Source organism: Alligator mississippiensis, chromosome 3, assembly GCF_030867095.1.
Source record: "Alligator mississippiensis isolate rAllMis1 chromosome 3, rAllMis1, whole genome shotgun sequence".
In the NCBI taxonomy this organism is placed as follows: Eukaryota; Metazoa; Chordata; order Crocodylia; family Alligatoridae; genus Alligator; species Alligator mississippiensis.
The window spans coordinates 6,982,901-7,004,909 of record NC_081826.1 but is presented as its reverse complement, the minus strand read 5'-3'; the positions used below and the strand labels follow the sequence as shown (position 1 = coordinate 7,004,909).

Below are 22,009 nucleotides of genomic sequence, written 5' to 3'. Positions count from 1 at the left end.
GTCCTCCTCTGGACTCTCTCCAATCTGTCCACATCCTTTCTGTAGTGGGGGCCCAAAAGTCAACACAGGACTCCAGATGTGGCCTCACCAGTGCTGAATAAAAGGAAGAATCACTTCCCTTGATCTGCTAGCAGCGCTCCTACCAATGCAACCCAGTATGCTGTTAGCTTTCTTGGTAACAAGGACACAGTGTTGGTTCATATTCAGCTTACTGTCCCCTGTAACCCCCAAGTCCTTTTCTGCAGAGCTGCTGCTTAGCCAGTTGGTCTTCAGCGTATATCAGTGCATGGGATTTGTTCGTCCTAAGTGCAGGACTTGGCACTTGTCCTTACTGAACTTCATGAGATTTCTTTTGGTCCCATCCTTCAGTTTGTCTAGGTCTCTCTGAATCCCAGCCCTACCCACCAGCATATCTACTACTCCCCCCCAGCTTGGTGTCATCTGCAGACTTGCTGAGGGTCTCTACCATCTTCCAGGTCGCTGATGAAGACATTGAACAAAACCAGCCCTAAGACCAACCCCTGGGGCACTTCACTTGATACCGGCTGCCAACTAGACATCGAGCCATTAATTACTACCCTCTGAGTCCAGTGATCTGGCCAGTTTTCTATCCACCTTACAGTCCATTTATCTCACCTGTACTTCCTTAGCTTGCTTGCGAGAGTGTTGTGGGAGACAGTTTCATAAGCCTTGCTAAAGTCAAGGTACACCACATCCACTGGTCTCCCCACATCCACAGAGCCAGTCATTTTGTCATAGAAGTCAATCAGGTCGGTCAGGCATGATTTGCCATGAGATGAGGTAAAGTGATAATGCCACACTGTTGTGAGAGGTGAATTCTCTCTTGCTGAAATAGCAAGAGGAATCTCTTCACAGTTGTTTCAAAGGGGAAAGTAGATGTGTGAGGTGTGGGGACAGTTTGGCAGGTTGCATGAATCGTCCTTGGAGGCCAACACTTTGGCTGTAAGTTGAAGGCAGGCTGTCTTTGGGCATCTTGATTGAGTCACTGCTAGTGGATCAAATCTATAGATCAGTGGTTCTCACTCTTGTTAGACTCAGCTTACCCTTCATTAGATTCAAGGACCCCCTTGGAAAATTTCAGCTCTTAGGTTTTCATTTGGTTTTGACTATAAAAATAATGGAGTTCTTTGCAACAAAAGAAATTGCTCTAAAAGATCAGAACAGGCCACAATGTTTTGACACTGTGGATTCCCAGTTGAACTCATCTGGTTTAATTTGTGAATCATGTTTGCACACTTAAGAGTGCTAACATTGCCTGGTTACCCAAGACACCTTTGAAAGGATCTCGTGGCACCCTGGTTGGGAATCACTGATAAAGAACATTTGCTCCATAATCTAGTGCTGGAGAGCAGCTCTAGACCAGATTAGCTCCATCGGCAATTGTTTGTGTTGTTTGCTTGCTACAAAAGCCTACCTGCAGTGTGTCCACTTTGGAGGAACAGTCCATCTTTTTAAAGAGTGAATTGTAAAACTTTAAATGACTTGGGTCCATTTGCTTGTGCAATTTTCCTACAAGTAAAGAATTGTGTATGATATTTGAGGATTTGCATAAAACCAAATATCATTGACAGATTTACCTTTAAACTACTCAAAGTGGAGGTGGAGAAATATGGCTTGGGAAAACACATCAGCCCTGGTTTAACCATTGCATCTGTCTGCTGCTATGCCAGTATAAATGAGCTGAATTGCTGTAATGATCAATCTGAAAGCTACCTTGGTTTAGTCCCACTTATACTAGCACAGGAGCAGGTAAACCTCATAGCTATATTGGAACAGCTTATATCAGTATAATTGAAAGTGGGTATAACTTATGTCTGTCTTCACCCTGAGTTCAGTTTTCTGAGATGCGGTCTTGAATGCATTTTTCTTATTAGAACATGCCTTACATTTTACTTCTTTTGGCCGCTGTATTTTCTCCCTCCGTATACACAACTGGTGTGGGGGAGGCGGGGATAGAGTGGAGTAACCCGTTTTACTTGGAGTGGGAAAATCAGCCTTTGTTGAACTGCATGCCGCCATGGCTAGACTATGACTGGCTCAAGCTTTAAGCTAGATTACTTGGGCACCTCGACACTGCATTGCAGTCACTGGAGACCGACATACCCCGTGGGTCTCATTAAAGGCTCAGCATTTGACACAGCCATGATTCTGCTCCTGAGGGAAGTGGGGAAGATACCATAGTTACTGTGGTTAGCTAATATTGAGTTTAATGGTGTGTGTCTTCATTAGGCAGGATACTATAAGAGCTGTAGCAAGGAGAAATGCAGAGCTGGCTTATCTGGAGAGAAAAATCTCCCATCATCTCTCTGTTCTCATGCGAGAGGAAAAGGAACCTGGTTTACAAACACAAAGATGAAGGAATACGAGTGCTGGACACGTGACGGCCTGCAATAAAAGCACATGGTGTACTGGCATGGAAAAACAGTTGCATTGCAATGTATATAACTTATGATGGGAATAAGCTTACGCAGGGGAAGGAGCAAAGAGAAGGGCACTGTTGGTTTGCAGGGTGATGATTATCCATCTTAACTTGCCATACATCACCAACTTTGCTTTCACAATACAGGCAGTCCTCAACTTACAACGTTTCGAGTTATTTCGCACTTACAAGATTTATAAATTGACACCCTGTTTTAACTTTCTGATGTCAGTTTTGACTTTACAACGCTTGATTTGATACGACGCCATGTCAGCAAACAAGTTCGTTGCATTGCCCATCCCCCTGGAGAACAACTCTCCAAACTTCCTTGGACACTTTCTTTAAGAAAGCAGACGAGACTCCAGAAAAACATGCAGCCAAGACTCCTGAGAAGACTCCAGCAAGAACCCTTCAAAAAGTCCAGCCAAGTCACCTCAAAGAAGTCCTTCCAAATCAATACGATTGCTATTTGCAATATAAATAGCTATATTACTCAACTATAATTGATCAAGTACAAAATGTGGGGTATTTTTGGTGAAAATAGGGTCTTGGGCCTTGGTTCAAGAACCAATTCCCCATTTATAACAGTTTCTTATGAAAAAATTGGTTCCGAGTTGCAATGTTTCGACTTGCGACACAGTTTTCATGAAACAAGTGTGTCCTAAGTCCGAGGACTGCCTGTACAATTCCCAGGGTGCCCACCAAGAGAAGCACTACTTTACTTTAACCTGTAAGCGTAGCATGCTGGAGCTTATTATAGTTGCATGAAACTCGTACTACGAACCCAGTGCCCAGGGCAGACAGCCAAGTCAGCCTGGGGACAAGATGGAAGAAGGCAGTTTTCAGCTGATTTGAATTTAAGGTAAGAGAAGTCTGTATGAGCGCCTGTGACTAGGGATGATCAGCTTCCCTAGCTCTTGAAAAGATTCCCCTCTCCCAAAGGAGCCGTGCTTTGCAAGTCTCCATCTAAGGAGCTGTACAGGACACAGAGGAGAGAGTTTGAAAGAGAGCCATGGAAATGCCAGTGGGCTTGAAGGTGAGAGGCTGGAGAGGGGTGAATGTGTAAGGTGGGAGCACCTTTGCACTGAGCAACCATCAGCTAATCTTCATGACACCGCCACGGGGCAAGCAAGCACCCTACCAGGGACCAGCACCGCAGAAACCCTGCAGACTAGAGCGCCTACCTCTACGAATCCCGCGAGCAGAAAAATGCACCACAGAAGCAGGGCCTGCGGGAGTTTTCCCGAGCCACACAGCAAATAAATGACAAAATTAGGATCAAAACCCAGGAGTTCTGGCTCACTATCTCCTGCTCTCACTTCTAGACCACCAGCAAAAAGGAAATGCTTTCTCCCAGCAAGTTCAACCAGACAAAGGAATAAGTTGTCAACAAAGGCTGCGGGAGTGAGGAAGTAATTCACAATTGATAACTGACTGCTGCCTGGGAACAAGAAAAGTACTCTATTTGCTTAATGGTTACTAGCCTCGGTTTCTCCATACAGGAGCTCATTTGTTGTATATTTGCTCCTAACTCGTTTTACTTGGCAGATATAGAATAAAGACAAGGCAACCCCTTCACTGGGCGGTAACCAATAAAGTCAGAGTAGAAGAGTGAGCTCTTAGTTCACATCATATACCCAGAGTTAAGTGAATTATTTAAACCTCACTGCCAAGACAAAGAGATGGTTGTCGCCATCCATACAGCCAGCTATTTGGCAGGCAGTAAAAGAATCACCAGATTCATAGGAGAAATGGAGGGTGGCTTGAACTGAAGTTCACAAAAGCTTGTGCTCTATATAGATCGTATTTAGTTGGTCTAGAAGGTGTGCATCTTCCCTGCCTTCCAGCTGGACCTTATCGGCATTCACGGCTTTTCTGAGATCACCTGGATCCCTACATCATTGCAGCGAATGAGAAATGCGGCTGCAATGGAGGAGCTTAAGTCCCGTTGCCTGTTTCCGTGTCATCCGCTTCTCGTGCAGTCTACTTTGAATGCCCGTGGCGGCACTGAGAAGTGACAGATGTTGGCTGGGTGGGGGACACCAACTTGCCTGGAGAATTACTGTGGGAAAGCTGTACTCTGGACTGGATAACCGCAAAGTATTGTGCAGCTGGGAGCAAGCTTGTCCTTGTGAGATGGAGGGAGGGATGGGAGACCTGATGATCCCGATGAATACGGACCTACCAAATTCACGGGCCATGGAGGCTGAGTACACGGCTGTAACACGGCCGGGGCTCCTGATTTCATGGCCATATCATGGCTGGGGCTACCGTTTTGAAGGCGGAGCAAGGCAGACCCGCCCCTCCCCATGCCTCTGATTGGCTGAGGGGCACTGCAAGCCCCATGCCTCCCAGGCATGGAGCTGCCTGGCTTGTTAATTCAATAATTATCACCCTCTTCAAGGAGGGGGAGCGATAATTACTGAGCAACCAACCAGTTTAAGTGTGGCTCTCTTCCAGCTGTTATCCTGTCCCCCCTTCAAGAGAAGGAGACTTTTGGTCAGCTTTTCCCTGCTCCTGCCCTCCCTCCCGGAGATAGAGAGACGGGAACTTTTCCGGTCCCTCCCCTCGCCTTTTGGGAAGATGAGCAGTCGGCCTTTTTTTTTCCTTCCTCCTTCGGTCTCTTCCTTCTCCCCCTGCCCTTTTGCCAGCTCTTTGAACATAGCTGGTTCCCCACACTTTTTTCACAGGGCTGTTTCACGGGAGACAGTCAATTGCACGATTCCCGTGAAATCGTGCATTTGGTAGGTCTCTACCAGTGAATGATGCAGAATCCCCAGTCGCTGGCTGCCAAGCCAAGAAAGCCACACTTTCTATCCTAACCACTCTGGGAAAAGGCCCAAGACAGCTAACACGGGGCTTGGCTTTTCTAGATCATCTTGTACGGAGCATCTCAGAGCACTTGCCAGAACTGGAAGAGGAGCCTTCTTTTATGGGAAACGGGTGCACAGAGAAGTCAGGCCATTTGTCCAAACACAACGCATCTCATGAGCAGAACTGCCGCTACATCTCCCACCTCCTGGTCCCCTATTCTAATCACTAGGTAGAGCTACCTCCTCAAGCCTGCGCTTACACAGGGTTTCTTTGTCCTATATACTTACTCACCAGTGACTTGCTCAACATCCCCCAGAGCACTGACTGCTCGGAGGTATCACGGCAAAGCGAGTTATTCAGTTCCTACCTTAACGAGATATTGCTCATCCTTCCTTGAGTCCCTCCCTTGCCTTCTCCCTCAACTTTAACCCAGCTTATTTTTGGAATACACTTCTTGGCTTGATCCAGACGGGCCCCTCCCTTCAATCCAGCAATACAGGAAGGATGGAGCAGACATGACTCCTGCTATCTGTGACCTCTAGGGCACAGACCCATTGCTTAGGACGTTTTGTCATGATTTACTGTCTGCTTGCTGCCAACAGGAAGTGTCATGTCTCTCCTTCCCATTAAAAATACAAAACAACTCTTTGAAATCAGCCTCTCCTAAAGCAGAAGACACCACTCTACAGGGAAGTAGCACAGCTCTGACACTCCTAGTCCAGATGTACCAGGAGACCTCTGCGGCACACTCCGAGTCGTCATTCTGCAGATGCAGCAACCACCGAGACCATTTATCCTTTGGCCCTTCTTGATGAAGCATTAGTCATTCATTCAGTCCCTGAATAAGTCTCTTGTCTGAATTTCCGCAAAGGCCCTAGTGTAATCTCTGCTTATCTAACGCTTGTTTGAACAGATCATTTGAACACATTTTACAAGCTTTTGGAAAGGGACCTATTCCCAGTCAGCAGAGATTTGCAGTCCCCAAGGCTTTCGTTACACCAGCATTTCCCCCCCCATCACATTTTCCCATTGCTGCATGGCCTCTATAGCAGTAACAGCAGTTCTGTCAGCATTCACACCTCCTACCCACACCTATCGCTGCTACTTCCCCTAGTGTGCATCCGGACACATGCTATATTGACATCCGTGCAACTTACCCTGGTTTTGCATGCTGATCCCTCCCGGGATCCAGAGTGGGCAGATGTAGCTACCCTAAGATAGCTACAAACAGGTGGTGGCTAGTCACAGCATCTCATCAAAAAGGTGATAGGGGAGCAATTGAAAGCCTTGAGAAAACAGCTACCCCGAGATAAATAGTGGGAGGATAACATGCACTGCAGTGTTATCTCCACGAGTGTATTTGTACCACTGAATTTTCCTGGGTAACTACACAGGGTCTGAGTAAGTTTTGCTGCTGTACGGCTGTACATTGTGTGCCTGCTTTTTTTTACACTGGTGTAGGCTAAGTACCAGTATAAATGAGTCATGGGTCCAGGCCTCTTGCCACGTTGCCTTTCTTGGAGTGAGTCTAGAGGGCTGGCTATATCACCAGCAACGTCCCCTGGGAGACCTGCGCTTGAGTCTTCTTAGTGTCACTACCAGTAGGAAATCCTGAGTAAAATGTGAATGGAGGCACAGCCGCAAGCGAGTGTGCAATCCTGGCAGGGAGTAGTAGGGCCGAGGGGATAATTTCCTTTGACTGTTTTCTGCTCCAAACCCTCCCTCTCTTTCTTATTGCAGAACATCTACACATGGACTGCAGATCCCAGAAATGCATTAATTACTTTCAAGCACCAAATACATTTTCCCCATGCTTTTCATGTTTTACCTTGCTCGCACATAGTTCTTGCTCCGGGGTAGCTGTATTGGTCAGCAGTGATTGACCACACAAGTCACACGAGTGTTGCTGTAGGGGCGCACAAGGCTCAATATTGTTTTCATGCTCTGTCCAGGAGTCTGTTCAAAAGTGATTGCACAAATGATTGCCCTAGCTTCATTCAAAAGCAACTTAAAATTCCAGAGATTCACAAGTTTGCATTTTTCTCCAGCATGTGCCCAGCTGTTCCAGTAGGATTGGGAGACAAAAACAATGAAAAAAAGGTCAAAATTTCAATGCAAGATTCTCATCATTTTTTGACCAATATGGGTATGTCAAGGGCTAAAAATACCAGCTTTTTTTCTACCCAGCTGCTCCTCCGAAGCAGTTAGTGTCCTTATAATACATCTTTTTTAACTTTGGTTTCTATGTAGCATAGCAACCTCAAAAGATAAGGACAGAATCCCGAATCCTGAAAGGTTCATAAGATCCATTGAGAAACCTGTGCTCTGTCTTAGCTGGAGTTTCCTGAACACTGTCAGCTTTGGGGGCTGGGAACAAACCTGCTGAATTTTAAGTGCTTCCAGGATTAGGTGTTCACTGAGTAAGGGAGCTTTGGCTTGTGATATTGCATTTAGATGCCTGCGGTCTGCCCGTCTAAAGGCAATTCATAGAATCATGGGGTTGGGTTGGGAGGGACCCCAAAAGTCATCTGGTTCATTCCTGACTCATAATACCTTGGGTATAACAAGACAAATAACACACTGCTAAAACCATCAGCAAGATGTAAACAGATGGAGCAAGCAAGCAATAATATCATTTGAAAGGTTAAAATCTCCTTTCCCGGCCAGTGAGGCAATGCAATCTCAGCTATCTTCCCTCCCTTCCCATCTGATGTATGTTTGTTCATTTATTTCAGGGCATCTCATCTAATGAAAAGGATTGATTGCAATAGATGAAGGCCTAGATTATGTAATTGCCCTTGTAAGGAAGCGTGGAGCAGAGTTTTAGCAATATTGCTGGCTCTTGTGCAAGATTGTTGCCAGAGTTTACACTGCAGAGACGTGAATCTCCCCTACTATTTGGATAGCAAATGACGCCTTAATCTTTTAAGTCATTTATGAAACATTGGATTATGCTAGGATCAGTGCACTATCATGTGTAAGAAATTTGCTGCCTGCATTGACCAGCCTGAAAGCTCATCTAGGCAGCTCAAATGTTGAAGGCCTCAGTAAAAAAGTGGAAGCTGACTTATTAAAAGGCTCTGATTAATCATGAGATCTGAGCGCATAAGAATCAATCAGTGGGGAAAGCTGGGAGTTATGCTTCAGCTAGTAATTGGTGATATAGTTTTTCTTATCTCCTACATGTGTTTTCACCCCGCTAAAAAGGATCTAAGCAGGGCTAAATGCCACAGGGATGTTGCTCTGCTTCCCTGAGGAGCCCCAAAGAGTTGTAAGATTAATTAATATGGTGCTGGGTTAAATTCTCACTGATAGTTGAACAACAAGCACAAAGCAAATTGGAAACAGGCCTGTTTGATGTACTACAGGGTCATGGGCTTAGACCCATGGCAAAACCCCCCCTATAAGCCTCCCTCAATAAGGGAGGCCACTGGGGACGCATTGACTGATTTCTCAGGATAAATAAGAAAACAGGAATGGAAGTGAGGTTGCGGGTTAGCAACAAGGGAGGTGGAATGGGACATGGAGCAGAGTACACCGGCCAGTGCCCACTGCCCCCCAAATGAGTCGAGGGAGCCTGTGGGCACCCTGTCCGCAGATCTGAATAGATGAGTGGCAGGAAGATAGTGCCCAGGTCCAACGGGAAACTGGATCCTGTTCTTACTAGTATGGCTCCATGTGGCAAAGTGGGGCTCCTTAAAATTTCCCCACTTGCCTTTGGGCATGCCACCCACCTGACTCGCCTGCCTTGCCTTGTTCTTAATTATGACGTTAATTAAGGCAGGAGGATGCCCATTCTTGCCCTGATGCCAGGGGGTGCTCTCTGCAGCTCCAATCCTGCCCTACACCACAGCCCAAGCCTCACAGATGGCATCCAGATGACACAGTGCTCCTGGCTTACAGCCAGACCAAACTTAGGCCTCATCATCAGGCCTCAGTCACACACACATTCATACCGCCCTCCTCTCATTAGGGCCTCTCACAGGGGCTCTTTCATGCATCAACAACTTATTCTGCCTTGCTTCCTATTGGAGTAGGCCCCTTAGGTCATAGGCTTTATCTAATTCATACCTTGGGTGGCAGACAAACCATCTTTTGGGCCTCTCCTGCAACCCTCACTGGGGTAGTGGCCAGCCAATTACCCAACTGGGTCTAAGCTTGCTCTGGCCCCTTTCAGGGACAACTCATATACACACAAAAATAAACATACTGGGCTCTCAGCCCTCTGATTTTCCTCCCCCTTCACTGGGGCTCCTCATCTCCGCCCCCTCACTGGGGTCCTCATTTCCACCCTCCCTCACTGGGGCTCCACACCACCCCTCACTTGGGGCCACGGGGCTTCCCTCCCCAGTGGGCTCAGGTGGCCATAGCCATGCTTGGCCCTAGCTACCTTTCCTCAGGGTCCTACACCCGACAGGGCTCAGATGGCCACAGCCATGCCTGGCCCCCACTACCTCTGATATTACCATACCTACCCAAAGGTGAGGGCTAGGGTTAAGGCACCCCTAATCTCCTTTCACCGGGGTGGTCACTGGCCTGGTATTTCCTGGGGGCTCCTGCACCACTGAGAGCCCTGCCAGGCCACCCACTCCTGGCAGGGTGCAGTTTTAGGTCATGCCCAGGACCAGGAGCCTCCTAGCCATCCCCTACAGCTCCTCCCTTACCACCAAGATCTTGCATACTGCCTGGCCTGCCAGAAGTGAACTTTCCTGTTTATATGGGCAGCCACAGATCTAAAATGGCCACCACAATCAAGCACCTGCTGGCTGCTTGGCTCTGGTCTTAAAGTGGCAGGCACCCACAGTGCCCTGCTATTCACCTTCCCCCTTAAAATGGTACCTGGGGGAGGTTTCCCGTGCTGCTCCTCCAAAGCAGGCTCCCCTCAGAGCCTGTAAGAGCCCTCAAGTGGTGAGCACCCCTAAAGGTGCTCTGCCATACACCTCCCCCCTTAGAATGACATTTGGGGGTGCTTCACTTGGCTGCCTTCCCTGTTGACTTTGTCCCAGCCTACTGCAGCCCCTGCCATGTGGCGAGCATCCCAAAGGTGCTCCGCCACACTCCATAGGATGTAACACCATGAAGCATCTGGGATCTTGTCCAGACAGCAGCAAGCCCTGGTAGTGTATGCTGTGTGCACCTCTGCACAGCCTCACCCACTTCACTGTCAAGATGCAGGTGGAGAAGTCAGGAAAAATGTCGCTGTTGTTTCTTTTTAATCTCCCTTCAATGAGGAACAAGATGCACTCTCAAATCGTAGGCCAGGGAAGATTATATATGTTTGCCTTGTGCAAAGGAGGGAAACAACTTTGGTGGGAATGCTGCCGCGTTCTCCCCAAATCCCCATTTTTTGACAAAGCCTCTTTGTAATTGTTAGTTGTGTGGAAACAGAATGAGGTCTCCTGCAAACCTTCTCCTGTTCCAGGTAGAGGCGATTTTTTTTCTTTATTTCTCATGCACTTTGCTGTGCAGTCTCTTCTGCCTTTGGGGCTCTGAACATGCTATTTGTCAAGGACTGAAAAAAGAGGAAGGAATAGGTGGTGTGTTTACACAGGTCTGTTTGAGGTGCACAGAGTAACACAGCAGCACAGCTGGACTGTTTGCTTTGGGAGATTTCTTTGCATTTCTATTAAGAAGTGCTCTTGCTTTGCCCTCTTTGTGCCTGGGAACCCTTGTCTTGGGCAGTACAGTGTTAACAAGAAAAGCCAAAGATTTATAGATAGACTCAGAACCGAAAATGGAATTTAATTGCCCAAATCAAAGTCTGGAGTCCTGGCCCGTGCTTGCAGATATGATTCTGTGTGTTATCCAACACCAATCTAACGTAAAAATGCATGCACTCACAGATCCCCCCACCCCACTGTCTTACCTGTCTGTCTTCTTGCAGGCATGTACTCAGCTGCTCCTATTCTTTCCATGCTTTGCAGGAGACTAGCACCAGGCTTCAGAGTCCACTCTGGAGCAAGTGCCTAATAGCTGCCTCCTACGTTAGCATTATTTATCTTGGAGACAGCCAAGTCCTCTAGATCTGGCCCTAAAATCTTCATTTCCCCTGCACTGCTCTACAGGTCACTACTCCCCTACAGCACAGGGAAGAGAATCAGCAGGTTGCCCCTTCCAGCAGCAAGACACAGAGACCAACATCAAAGAGAACAATTGTCCCAGCAGAAAGGTTTACCTTGGGGAATCTTGGATGATCCTAAAGGTCAGTGTCCTCCATTTGTCAGATGTACCTAGAGGAGATCCCTTAGCAGCCAGCCCACCTGAAGAGCCTGGGCTTAAAGTCAGCCAGCTGGAGCATGTTCAGTGTGAAGCATGGGTGTGGAAAGTGCAAGCAATGGAAAAGGGACCCATGGGAATGTGATGGGGAGTGAGAGCGAATCACTCAGCATCCTATATGTGGGCCACCAAGGCACTTACCTATGTCAATAAAATGGGGAATAAAAACAGGGAGATGCTTTAAAAGGGAAGTCTCCTCTTCAAGGAAAACGGAATGGTTTGCCCAGCTACATACCTCACACACACACAGTGATGAATCTGCAGTAAGCTCTCACACATACATACACACGCACGGAGCTGAAGCTGCAATAAGCACACATATACACATGGGGATGAAGCTGCAATAAGCTCACACACACACACATACACACACAGTGATGAAACTGCAGTAAGCACACACACACACACACACGCACACATACACACACGGTGATGAAACTGCAGTAAGCACACACACACACACACACACGCACACATACACACACGGTGATGAAGCTGCAATAAGCTCGACACCTGCACACGCACGCGCACACACACAAACGGTGATGAAGCTGCAGTAAGCACACATGTGTGCGTACACCCCCCTCCCCGTTATGAAGCTGAAATAAGTTGACTTCATGGACGGTGGCTGCTGCAGGGCCAGCACTGTTCAGCTTTGATACCTGAAGCCGAAGGACCAGAGCTCTGATCCGGTGTCCTCTGTGACAAAGCAGGGCTAGTTTTAAGGGCAGACAGTCCTGCATAGTCTGGGGAGTACAAGTTCACCCTCTGATTCCTGCGTCTAGGCCATCACTTATATTACAAGCTGGAATTTATAATCCAGCAATATATCTCCTCTCAGCTCCAAGACTGCCAGGGCACAGAGTCCACCGCTACCCCAGGGGCACTAGTCCAAGTCCTGTGGTATCTGTGGGAAATTTGAAACAGACGCATGACTCAGTTTCCACTTCAACTTTATATTGTTCCCTGGTGCGTGTGAAGGAGTTCGTCTCTCCGGGGGGGGAAGTACAGGAGGGGTGTGGGTCACACACACAGCAGCTGCAATGAATGGACGGACAAGGACTGTCAGGGCATGAATGGTGTTACCTGAGAGAGACGGCAGACTTTCCAGTGACTGCTCATGAAAAGCTTTTAATGACCAGCAGGCTAGGGAAGTGGGGCACTAGCACAGTGAAACCCTGCAACAAAGAGGGGAGGAGGAAGCGAACTGTTAGTAAGCTTTAAATGAGAAAGGCCGGCAGCGCTGCCAGCCTGGCTTCTCACGTAGACTTTGCTGTTCTGACTGTGGGAGGCTAAAGCACTGTATCCCACTTGCTGAATAAGTATTTAGGGATGGATTCAGATGGGGTGCAGCTGCACCCCCTTTTTGCATTGGACTGCGCCATGGGAGCCTCCGGGGTCCTTTGCAGCCCTCTTTCCTCTTCTTTGCCCCTTGTCCCCCACCTGCCACTGTTGCTTTCCCTGCTGTCCTGGGGGTCGGGGAAGTACCAGAGCTGTTCCTGCTCACCCCAGCCCAGCTGCATGTGGACTGGACTCAGCTCATGACAGGGAAAGCAGCAGTGGGGATGGGTGGGGGGATCCCTTTTTTGGCACCTGCTCCTGAACATAAGGAAGAATTTCTTTACTGTCCGAGCCCCCAAGGTCTGGAACAGCCTGCCACCGGAGGTGGTTCAAGCGCCTTCATTGAACACCTTCAAGAGCAAACTGGATGCTTATCTTGCTGGGATCCTATGAACCCAGCTGACTTCCTGCCCTTTGGGCAGGGGGCTGGACTCGATGATCTTCCGAGGTCCCTTCCAGCCCTAATGTCTATGAAATCTATGAAAACTGGAATAATGAACGAGGACCTCTGGTGCCACCAGCCAGGATCCTATACCTAGGCCACCTCCAAGCCACTTACTCACGTGGACGGGGAAGGAACCATTTCTCTGCATTTATACGGTGCCTTGTGTCACACTGCCGTTTCACTAGCTGTTGCTGGCACCTGCCATCAGCGACTGAGGGGAGATCTCAGTGATCAAGCTTCAGATGTAACTGCCTGCAGACGCTTTGCAGCAGAACAGCTGGGGACAAGGCAGAGGTGAAGACATCGACAAGCAAGGACCAGGGGACCCAGCAGTCTAGAAAGCAGGGAGTGCAGGGCCCCGGGGCCTCATCTGGCTTAGTCAGAGGGGATATGGTTATGGAGGGGACACAGAAAGAGGAGCTCTGGCTCTCCAGTGAGAGGGTGCAACGGGTGGAGTTATAACTCCTGTCCCCAGCACGCAGAGCAGGATGCAGATGTCTGGTTTCTCCCAGGCTTCTGGCCATTGCTGGTTGCCACCTGGGGCTGGGAATGCATTTCCGCCCCTCCTTTTGCTACAGGTGTCAGTCCCCCCCATCATCCCCCAGTCCTCAAAGGCTGCAGCCAAGGCTGGGGATTTGGACTGGGGTGCACCGGTGCCCCTGCTGGGACCAAAACCAGGAGGTTTTTACTTAGAGGGTCTCGCCTCTCTGTTCAGAGTCAGACCTGTTGCCACGTGTGGAGTCGGGAAGGCATTTTCCCTGTGGCCAGACTGGTACGGACTGGGGCGGGGGTTGCCATCCAGTGCTCTCATCCTGGGATCTCTCAAGTGTATTGTGACAAGCCGTGCAGCTACAGGGCGCTGACAGCCCTCGTCCCCCGGTTTTACCTGTGGCCAGTTAGGATGCCGTGCCTTATAGTGCTGTGACGTGGGTGACTGCGTAGTTTTAGGAATACGTTAGACAAGGACTGAAGAAGACACCGTGACAACACAAGAACTGCCAGTGACTAGGGCAGATCGCAGCTCCATCTTGCCCAGTCTCCTGTGTCACACAGCGGCAGAGAGCCGATGCTGAATGGGAAAATGAACAGGGTACGACCAGGGTTTTTTTTGCTGTTCCTCTCTCCCTTGCAGCCTCCAGCATTTAGGGTTTAGGGAGTTCTGATTCGGAGGCTGCATCCCGAACTCCCATGCTCAATAGCTACTGCTGCCTCTTTCCTTCAAGAATGTGTCCAGTCCCTTTTTGAACCTGGCTCAGCTGTCAGCTCCCACCACATCTGGTGGTGATGAGCCCCACACTTTAACGATGCTGGGCGTGAAAAAGAACTTCCTTTGGTTAGCTTTAAACTTACTACCCACTAGTTTCATTTTGTGACCCATTAGTTCTTCTATTGTGTGAAAGAGTAAAGTTTTCAATTAGCAATAATTGTGCCTCGGATTAACCTCATTGGCTATGATACCGCCACCGCACGGAGCTAATAAATCCCAATCTATTTTCTCTTTACCATTTAGCGTTTTGTAAATCCTCAAGTGTCTCTTTTCTAAATGGAATAGGCCTAACCTCTGTTTGGGATGTATGGGATGGTTTGGATACGGATGTGCCCGCTTTGACGAGGGGATTGGACTAGCTGACCGCTGGAGACGCCTTCTAGTCCATCCTTTCTGTGATCTGTAGTCTCCAAATTATTGTAATCCCCCATCCCTTTTCTTTCTCTCTTTTTCCTTCCCCTTGAGAAGAGGCCCCATAGATTGCTATGCTCCTGCCTACAATCCTCCTTCTACGATCTTCTGAACATGTACTAGGGGGGTTTTGAACATCAGTTTTTCTTAGTCTGTTAAGCCAGATGCACAGAAATTAGAGATGGAAATGATCCATTGTGTCATGGTCTGACACCTGAAGACTAAGTGGACCTGAAGTGAGAAGAAATGGTCAGATTCCCGCTCATTCTGCACTCTGTTTAGTCATTCACCCCAGTACAAAGTATACCTAAAATGCCAGCATTATAACTCAATATCATTTTGCAGTTAGTCAAAACCAGAGACAAGCTTGTCATGAAAAAATAGAAAATTGACTTTGGGAAATACTTCTTGGTCTGGAAACCGAATACAAAGTGTAGCTATAGTACAAAGCTGTCCAACTGGTGGTCCACAAAGGGTTAATGTACAGCCCCTGGGCTCTCATCCAGCTGCCATTCTGCCCATCGCTCTGTCTGCAACAGCAGCTGGAGTCTCTGAGCTCCCTCGCCGCTCGTCTGGGTGCTGCCTTTGCCCTAGGGGATGCAGCAGTGTGATAGGGTGGGGAGCTGAGCCTGGGAGATGGGATTGCTCTTCCACGTTGCTGCACTTGGGGGAGGGCTCACTTCCATGCACTGCAGTGGCTGGAGGGGTCATGCAGATGCCCTTTACAGCAGGGGACAATGCAACAATGCAGTGGGGGTGCGGGTAAGTGTTCATTTGGTGTGTGGCCTCTTGGGCCTTACAAGTTGAATGGCCCTGTTACCTCCCATGGGGGAGAGAGCCTGTGGGATTTGCATCCAGATTTGCAGATTTGCTGCAGCTGGGGCAATGCGTCCTGGGAGAGAGACAATTATAGAACCCTAGAAAATGAGGGTGTGAAGGGACCTCGGGAGGTCACATCTAGTCCTACCCCCTGCTCAAAGCAGGACCAGCCCCAACTACATCACCCCAACCAAGGCTTTGTTGAGCCAGGTCTTAAAAACTTCCAAGGATGGAGATTGCACCACCTCCCTGGGTAACCTGTCCCAGTGCTTCACCACCCTCCTAATATTTTCCTAATATCCAACCTCAACTTCCCTTGCTGCAACTTGAGCCCATTGCTCCTTGTCCTGTCATCTGCCCCCATGGAGAACAGTCCAGCTCCATCCTCTTTGGACCCACCCTGCAGGGAGGTGAAGGCTGTCAAGGGAAAGAGACTGGACACATTGCATACATGTATAGTCACACCTGCATATGATGGACTCATTGAGCAAACTGCCTGACTTATGTGGTGGGTGATTTTTTCTTCTAGCCTATCTCAAGGCCTGCCAGGCTGTGACATTAGCAGTCCTCAAGCTGACTAGGTGCTGTAAATTAAAAGGCTTCTACTAAAGATAAGGGTGATCTGAATAGCAACGTTTGAGAGGCAAGGATTTTTTAAATATATCTTTTATTGGACCAGCCATATAGTTGGGAGAGCTTTGGACAAGGTTTTGGGCATCACATGCCCTTTGTTAGGTCTGAGACAGAGGCTGAGCTAAATATCAGAAAAAGACTCCATGCAAAAGCATACAGCCTGGTTGGAGGGATGGAGGAGGGCTGTGAGCCAGGTGTTTAGAAGAGCCCATATAAGTCCTGAATAACAATGTAACAGGACTTCAATGAGGTGCAGACAGCTGAGTGAATGCTCGAGTAACATGCTTAGAAATCTTAATGAGGTGTAAAAAAGTTGAGAATGGCCCTCCATCACCAATTAGCTGGCACACTGAATAGCAGTTCACATTGTACCTTTAATCTGGAAATCAATGGCTAGTGCCCTTTCCAGGATTTAAATGAGTGTTTGCCTTACTTACAGGCATCTTAAGTGGCTTATGCTGTACAGTCCAAATTGTCTCAACATGGGCAAAGAAAGGCAAGGAGGTGCCATTCTTATCTCGAGTCACCTCCAGACCCATTGATGAGCTATGGTTGAGATAATCCTCGAATCGAGGGATTCCCGACAGTGCCGTGTCTTTCTAGGGCAGTGAAGGATGCAATGCTGTTAGCTGCCGTGCTTACCACGTAAACGTGACCCGTGAGGGCCGCGTGTAGAACCAGCAAGGCCAGGAACTGCTTATACACTGGGCTGAAGTTGTTCTTGTCCTGGCGGAGGGTCAGTGCAAAAAAAGACCAAGGCTGCTGACCTGACGTGTGCGGTAAGGTTTGATTGTTCTCCGGGGGTCCGATCCAAACAGCGCAGCGTGACTCTGCTCCGCTTTGTTACACTGAGCCCTTCCGGCTGGGTGGGCCCTGAGCTTGCCTGTCAGACCAGAGCCTTTCAGTTCAAACAGCATTATAGAAACGGTGCTAAGGCAGACAGAGGTGTGAGGAAGGGCCAGGCAGCGTGCAACAGGTGAGTGTGTCAACCGGAAATGACACATCCCTCTTTGTTCAAGTTCCCAGAAACTCTCAGGACCCTTTGTAGATTTTGGGGTTTTGAGTGATACCGGCCGTGTGTCCAAGTATCAGGTAGCTGTGTGATATCAGATGCTCTTACGTTACTGACTTGGGTGGTGCACATCACCATGCGATCTGTGCTTCACACAGCACTGGAGTGCAGCAGGCCCAGCCCTTCCTTCCAAAGCCCTGCTCAAAACCCACCTGGGGAACTGCAGAAGGGACTGGGACATTTGGGGGGAGCGTGGGTGGAGAGAATGTGGATATGATCTGAGCTCAGCTCCTGCCTTTGTCCTTCATTTGACCAAGTCCTTACTCCTGTGATACCCAAAGGGTGTGCCATGGGACACGAGGATGCTATGAGAGCTGTGAAAGTGTGCTGCAAAGAGTGATGCTTCACCAATAGCAGATCCAGCCCATGGAGCCAAGTCATCCGGCTCCTGGGGCTCAGATTAGGACGTGGTGGCGGGGGAGTGGTGGCAATTAACACTGCCCTGCTCTCCCACTGCTACTTTCCAAGCTCTGCATAGCCAGATTAGGCTGGCTCCACATGAAGGGATTGGGTTTTGGGCACGTCTGCCCCACATGGTGGAATAAGGCTCCAGCCCCACTGGCCTTGCATGATGGCACCAGACTGGCTGCACTGGCCCCATGTGGCAGCATCAAGGTCTGGCCACGACGGCCCCATGCGGTGGGATTGGCCTTGGCTGTGCCAAAAGCCTGGGCACCACACACATGTACACACACACACCTGCATGCATGCGTACGCGCACACACACATATGCGCACACACACATACACACCCCTTTCAGTGTAAGAGTGAAGCGTGTTGCCAATTTTAATCCAGAAAAAATGATGCCTCAAGTATCAGAAGTTTGGGAAACTCTGCCTTCCCCTCGCTGTGCCTCACTTCCTTACAACATGAGCGTGTTTCCTCCTCTTCCCTCCCATCCCCTCCCACCTGCCCAACACAGTCGTGTCTATTTAGACCGTAAGCTCTTTGCGACTGGGACTGTCTGTGTGTTTGCGCTGCACGTACAATGGGGACTTCCTCTTCCATGATGCTCAGAGACAGTGAGTGCTGCGGTATAAATAGGGATAGCTGGACACCCTGGATGCCTACCTGACTATACATGCTCCGTCCATTCTCTGCCTCAAGTTTTACCCCTGTCCAGTCACATCTGCTGCGTTGAATGACTGAGGACTGGGAAAAAGCCCCATGCCAATAATTAAGCAGGCAGCTCTAAGCGGTGGATTCAGGCACCAAACAGCCGCTCTGCCCTTTGCTAGATCCTGAGCGAGCTAGTTTATGAGATTGCGCCAGGGAAGCAGGTGATCTGTAGATGTGCGAGGCATTTCAGTGCCTGTCTCCATTACTGCCTCATTCCTAATATGAATCTTCCTGGGGTCAGCTTTTCGCCCTTGCCCCTCAGATGATGCAGGCCATCCTGTTCATACAGCTCTTTCTCCTACTACAATACTGCACAAAGCCAAAGGGCTTCAGCTTCAACCTGGCCTTTCTGCCTTCTCTTGCTTATGGGATGGGCACTACCTGAGGAGATCATTTGGACTTTCCTCTTTTTCAGCTATCCTCCCAAGATCCTGCTTCTCCTTCCCCTTTTGGTCACAAGTCACTAGTCTCCTCTCATTTCTAGTCTGTCCAGTTCCCTTAATGTTAAGCTCTTTCCCTTGCGCTGTTTGTGGCCATGATTTTGTAATCGGTTTGTCCGAGAAGTCTGTGTTTTCTTGGATGCTGGGCACTACTGAAACCTGAAACCAGAGGTCCTCTCTTCTCGAGGGCCTTCGACTTGCACTTCGGGCACCAGAAATATCTTGTCCCACAGCTGAAAGGAAAACACACATGTGTGTTTGGATCCTTCCTCTTTGCACGTGCTTCTCCACCCCATGGTAGAGATGGATAATGAGGGGCCCGTTGCTGTGATCTGCTTTGGATATAGATTTCATAGATCTATATCCAAGATCTGTGAGCTACGACTGGGAGAGGTCTTCTCAGAGCCCTGGATTTGAAGCTCTCGAAGTGGCCTTGGCTTTGGCCAGTTAGCTTTCTCCATGGACCAGACATAAGCGATGCAGCTTGCCAGCAGCAGGCTCATCCTCTCATTTTGAAGGACTGCAGTGTGCCAAAACAGGCAATAAGATGATAACCGATTGATTTTTGTCCTTCAGGATGAATTCAGCTCAGCTGGGATATGAGCACTGTCACACTGCATGGACAGTGACTCAGGGAGTGTGAACAAAGGCTCACGGTAGGTGGCTGGTGGGAAGCGCCCGGTGGGTTATGGTGGGGTTCAGAAGCCATTTAGATCAAGACGGGACTTGTAGCCCCCAAGGGATGCTCTTCTGTGTTGAAGGCCAGGTGGAAGGAATCTGCTCCATGTGATGCAGATGATTTCCAGGATAAGTCTTGTCTCTGGTCTCTGCATGCCTCCCTATCCCAGCTCCCACAGATGGATACAGCAGTTTTTTTCTTGCGAGGACCAGATGGAGAATGATTCAGCTGATTGGGTCCGTGAGCAGCTGCCTTGTCCAGCCCGCTCTAAAACAAGGTGCATGTAACACACGGACTCCCAGTTCATCCCCTTCCTGGGGGGGTGTTTTATTTTACAGTCAGATGATGAAGACCAGCCTAAACTCCTCTCAAGGCTCCTCTTTCAAAAAGGCTCATCCTTCCCCCTCTTGCAGAGCTCGCTTTACCCTCTCATGGCAGTATCAGAGATGATGAGCAAGCTGGGGCTTTCTAGGGAAGCCATGCCAGCTTCTTACAGGATTTTCGAAGTCAGGAGAATAAGTTGTGCAATGTGGGCAAAGAGCACGTGAGAAAGCCAGTGAGCTCCCCTAAGCCATCATGGCATCAAAATGTCCGTCCTTGCAGTGTAAAGGTCCTTCCTCCATCCTCGAGTCAGGTTTAGGAGAACCTCCTTCATATGGCTTCCCCTGAAGTGGTATTGCTGCACAGTGTGGACAGCTCTTAGGGATAGGTGCGCTCTTAGGGGTTAACCCCCAGAAGGCTGGGAAAAATTGAGTCCATCTGCAGAACCTCTTGGGGGTATTTCAATTGGGGAGGAAGTCCCTGTCCTGAGGGAAGAGTCTTGCAGAGTCTTGTGACATTTCCACTCAAATGAAGTGAAAACGGGAAGGGCAGGGACCCTTGACCTAGAAAAAAGCAGACTGGCTGGTCAAGCATTTTCAGTTCTGCTCCTGAGTATCCTTCATGGCAAGGGCTCAAGCACTGTCATGCTCACGAGTTTTGTCTTAGCAAGATTATACCAAGTAGCAGGTTTTATGGGAAATCAGCCCTCAAGATTTGCACCTTACCAGGCCTGTAGCCTCTGGCGTGGCAGATGTTAGAGGCTAGAAACATGAAGGGGATCGGCTGTGCTGCCATGTGCCGTGGCATGGCTCACCCAGTTGCTTTTTGCTGTGTGAAGCATGTGGGACCCTTTGTCCTGCCCTTGATGGTGCGAGGCTGGAGGCAATGTTATCTCCAGTAGTGGCTTTGGGTGGGCTCAGCCAGACCCATCCTTTTCCCTGCTCAGTCAGACCCATCCTCTGCAATAGGCTTTCCGCACTCAGCCAGACTTTCTCCAGCAATTACAGGGGGCTGGATCTGGCTGAGGGGGGTACCAGGACTTCCCTGCTTATAGAGAGGTCCCCTGAGATTCCCCAGGTGCCTCTGAAAGCAGGGAAAGCAGACAAGTCCTTCGGGGACTTGAGGGGCCCTCAAGCCCCCCCAGTACCTGCTTGGGATGGCTGGAGAGTGTGAGCAGCTCAAGCTGCCTATCCTCTCCGGCCACAGAGCTAATAGACACCCACCATTAAAGTGGCAGAGACTATTATGACCTCTTTTTGCTCCACTGATTTTCCTTTGATACGGCATGACCAAGGGTAGTGATGTCTATTTGCTCACCGCTTGTTCTTCCCTAAAAATTTTGACGGCGGCACAAAGAAGACATCAAGTGATGACTTTCCACCCTTAGAGACCGCCAGCTTGTGTTGCAAGCAAGCAGATGCAGCCCAGGGAGGTGAGGGAAGGACAACACATAGGCCTTCATACTGAAGTGGGCTTCTCATGGGCTCTAATGCATTGCATACGTCGAGGGTGTGCTTGGTAAGACCTAGCAAGTTTTCACCTTCCCTGACCTGTGATTCCCCTGCACAGTGTATTAGGAGAACATGCGATCCCCATTCCTGGAACTAAGTGTGAGCATCCCTGGCCTGGGCACACAGCCCTGGGCTGCTCTGCATCAGGGCCACCTCCTTCCTTGTCTACGAGCAGGCATTTTATTCCAATGGGAAAACAAAGAGGTTTCACTTCAGTGGCGGGACGTGGATGTCGCTCTTATGCATGCTGAGTCTGCACCAGGTTTGGTCCCTGGGCTACCAGTGCTGGGGGAGCTTTTTAATGAGGTCAAGCTCTGTTTTAGCATTTCCTACTGGTTCAGTATGTATTGGGGTTTGGGCATGCAAATATCTTGTTTACTCACGTATCACACACCCCTTTCCCCCAAAATCAGCCCTCCAA

At 49.1% G+C, this 22,009-nt stretch overlaps 1 pseudogene; it reads right to left on the bottom strand.

Moving 5' to 3' along the window:
- Positions 1-14,707: 14,707 nt before the first annotated feature.
- LOC132249731 (U4 spliceosomal RNA) lies at positions 14,708-14,791 on the bottom strand (annotated as a pseudogene).
- Between the last annotated feature and the right edge of the window lie 7,218 nt (positions 14,792-22,009).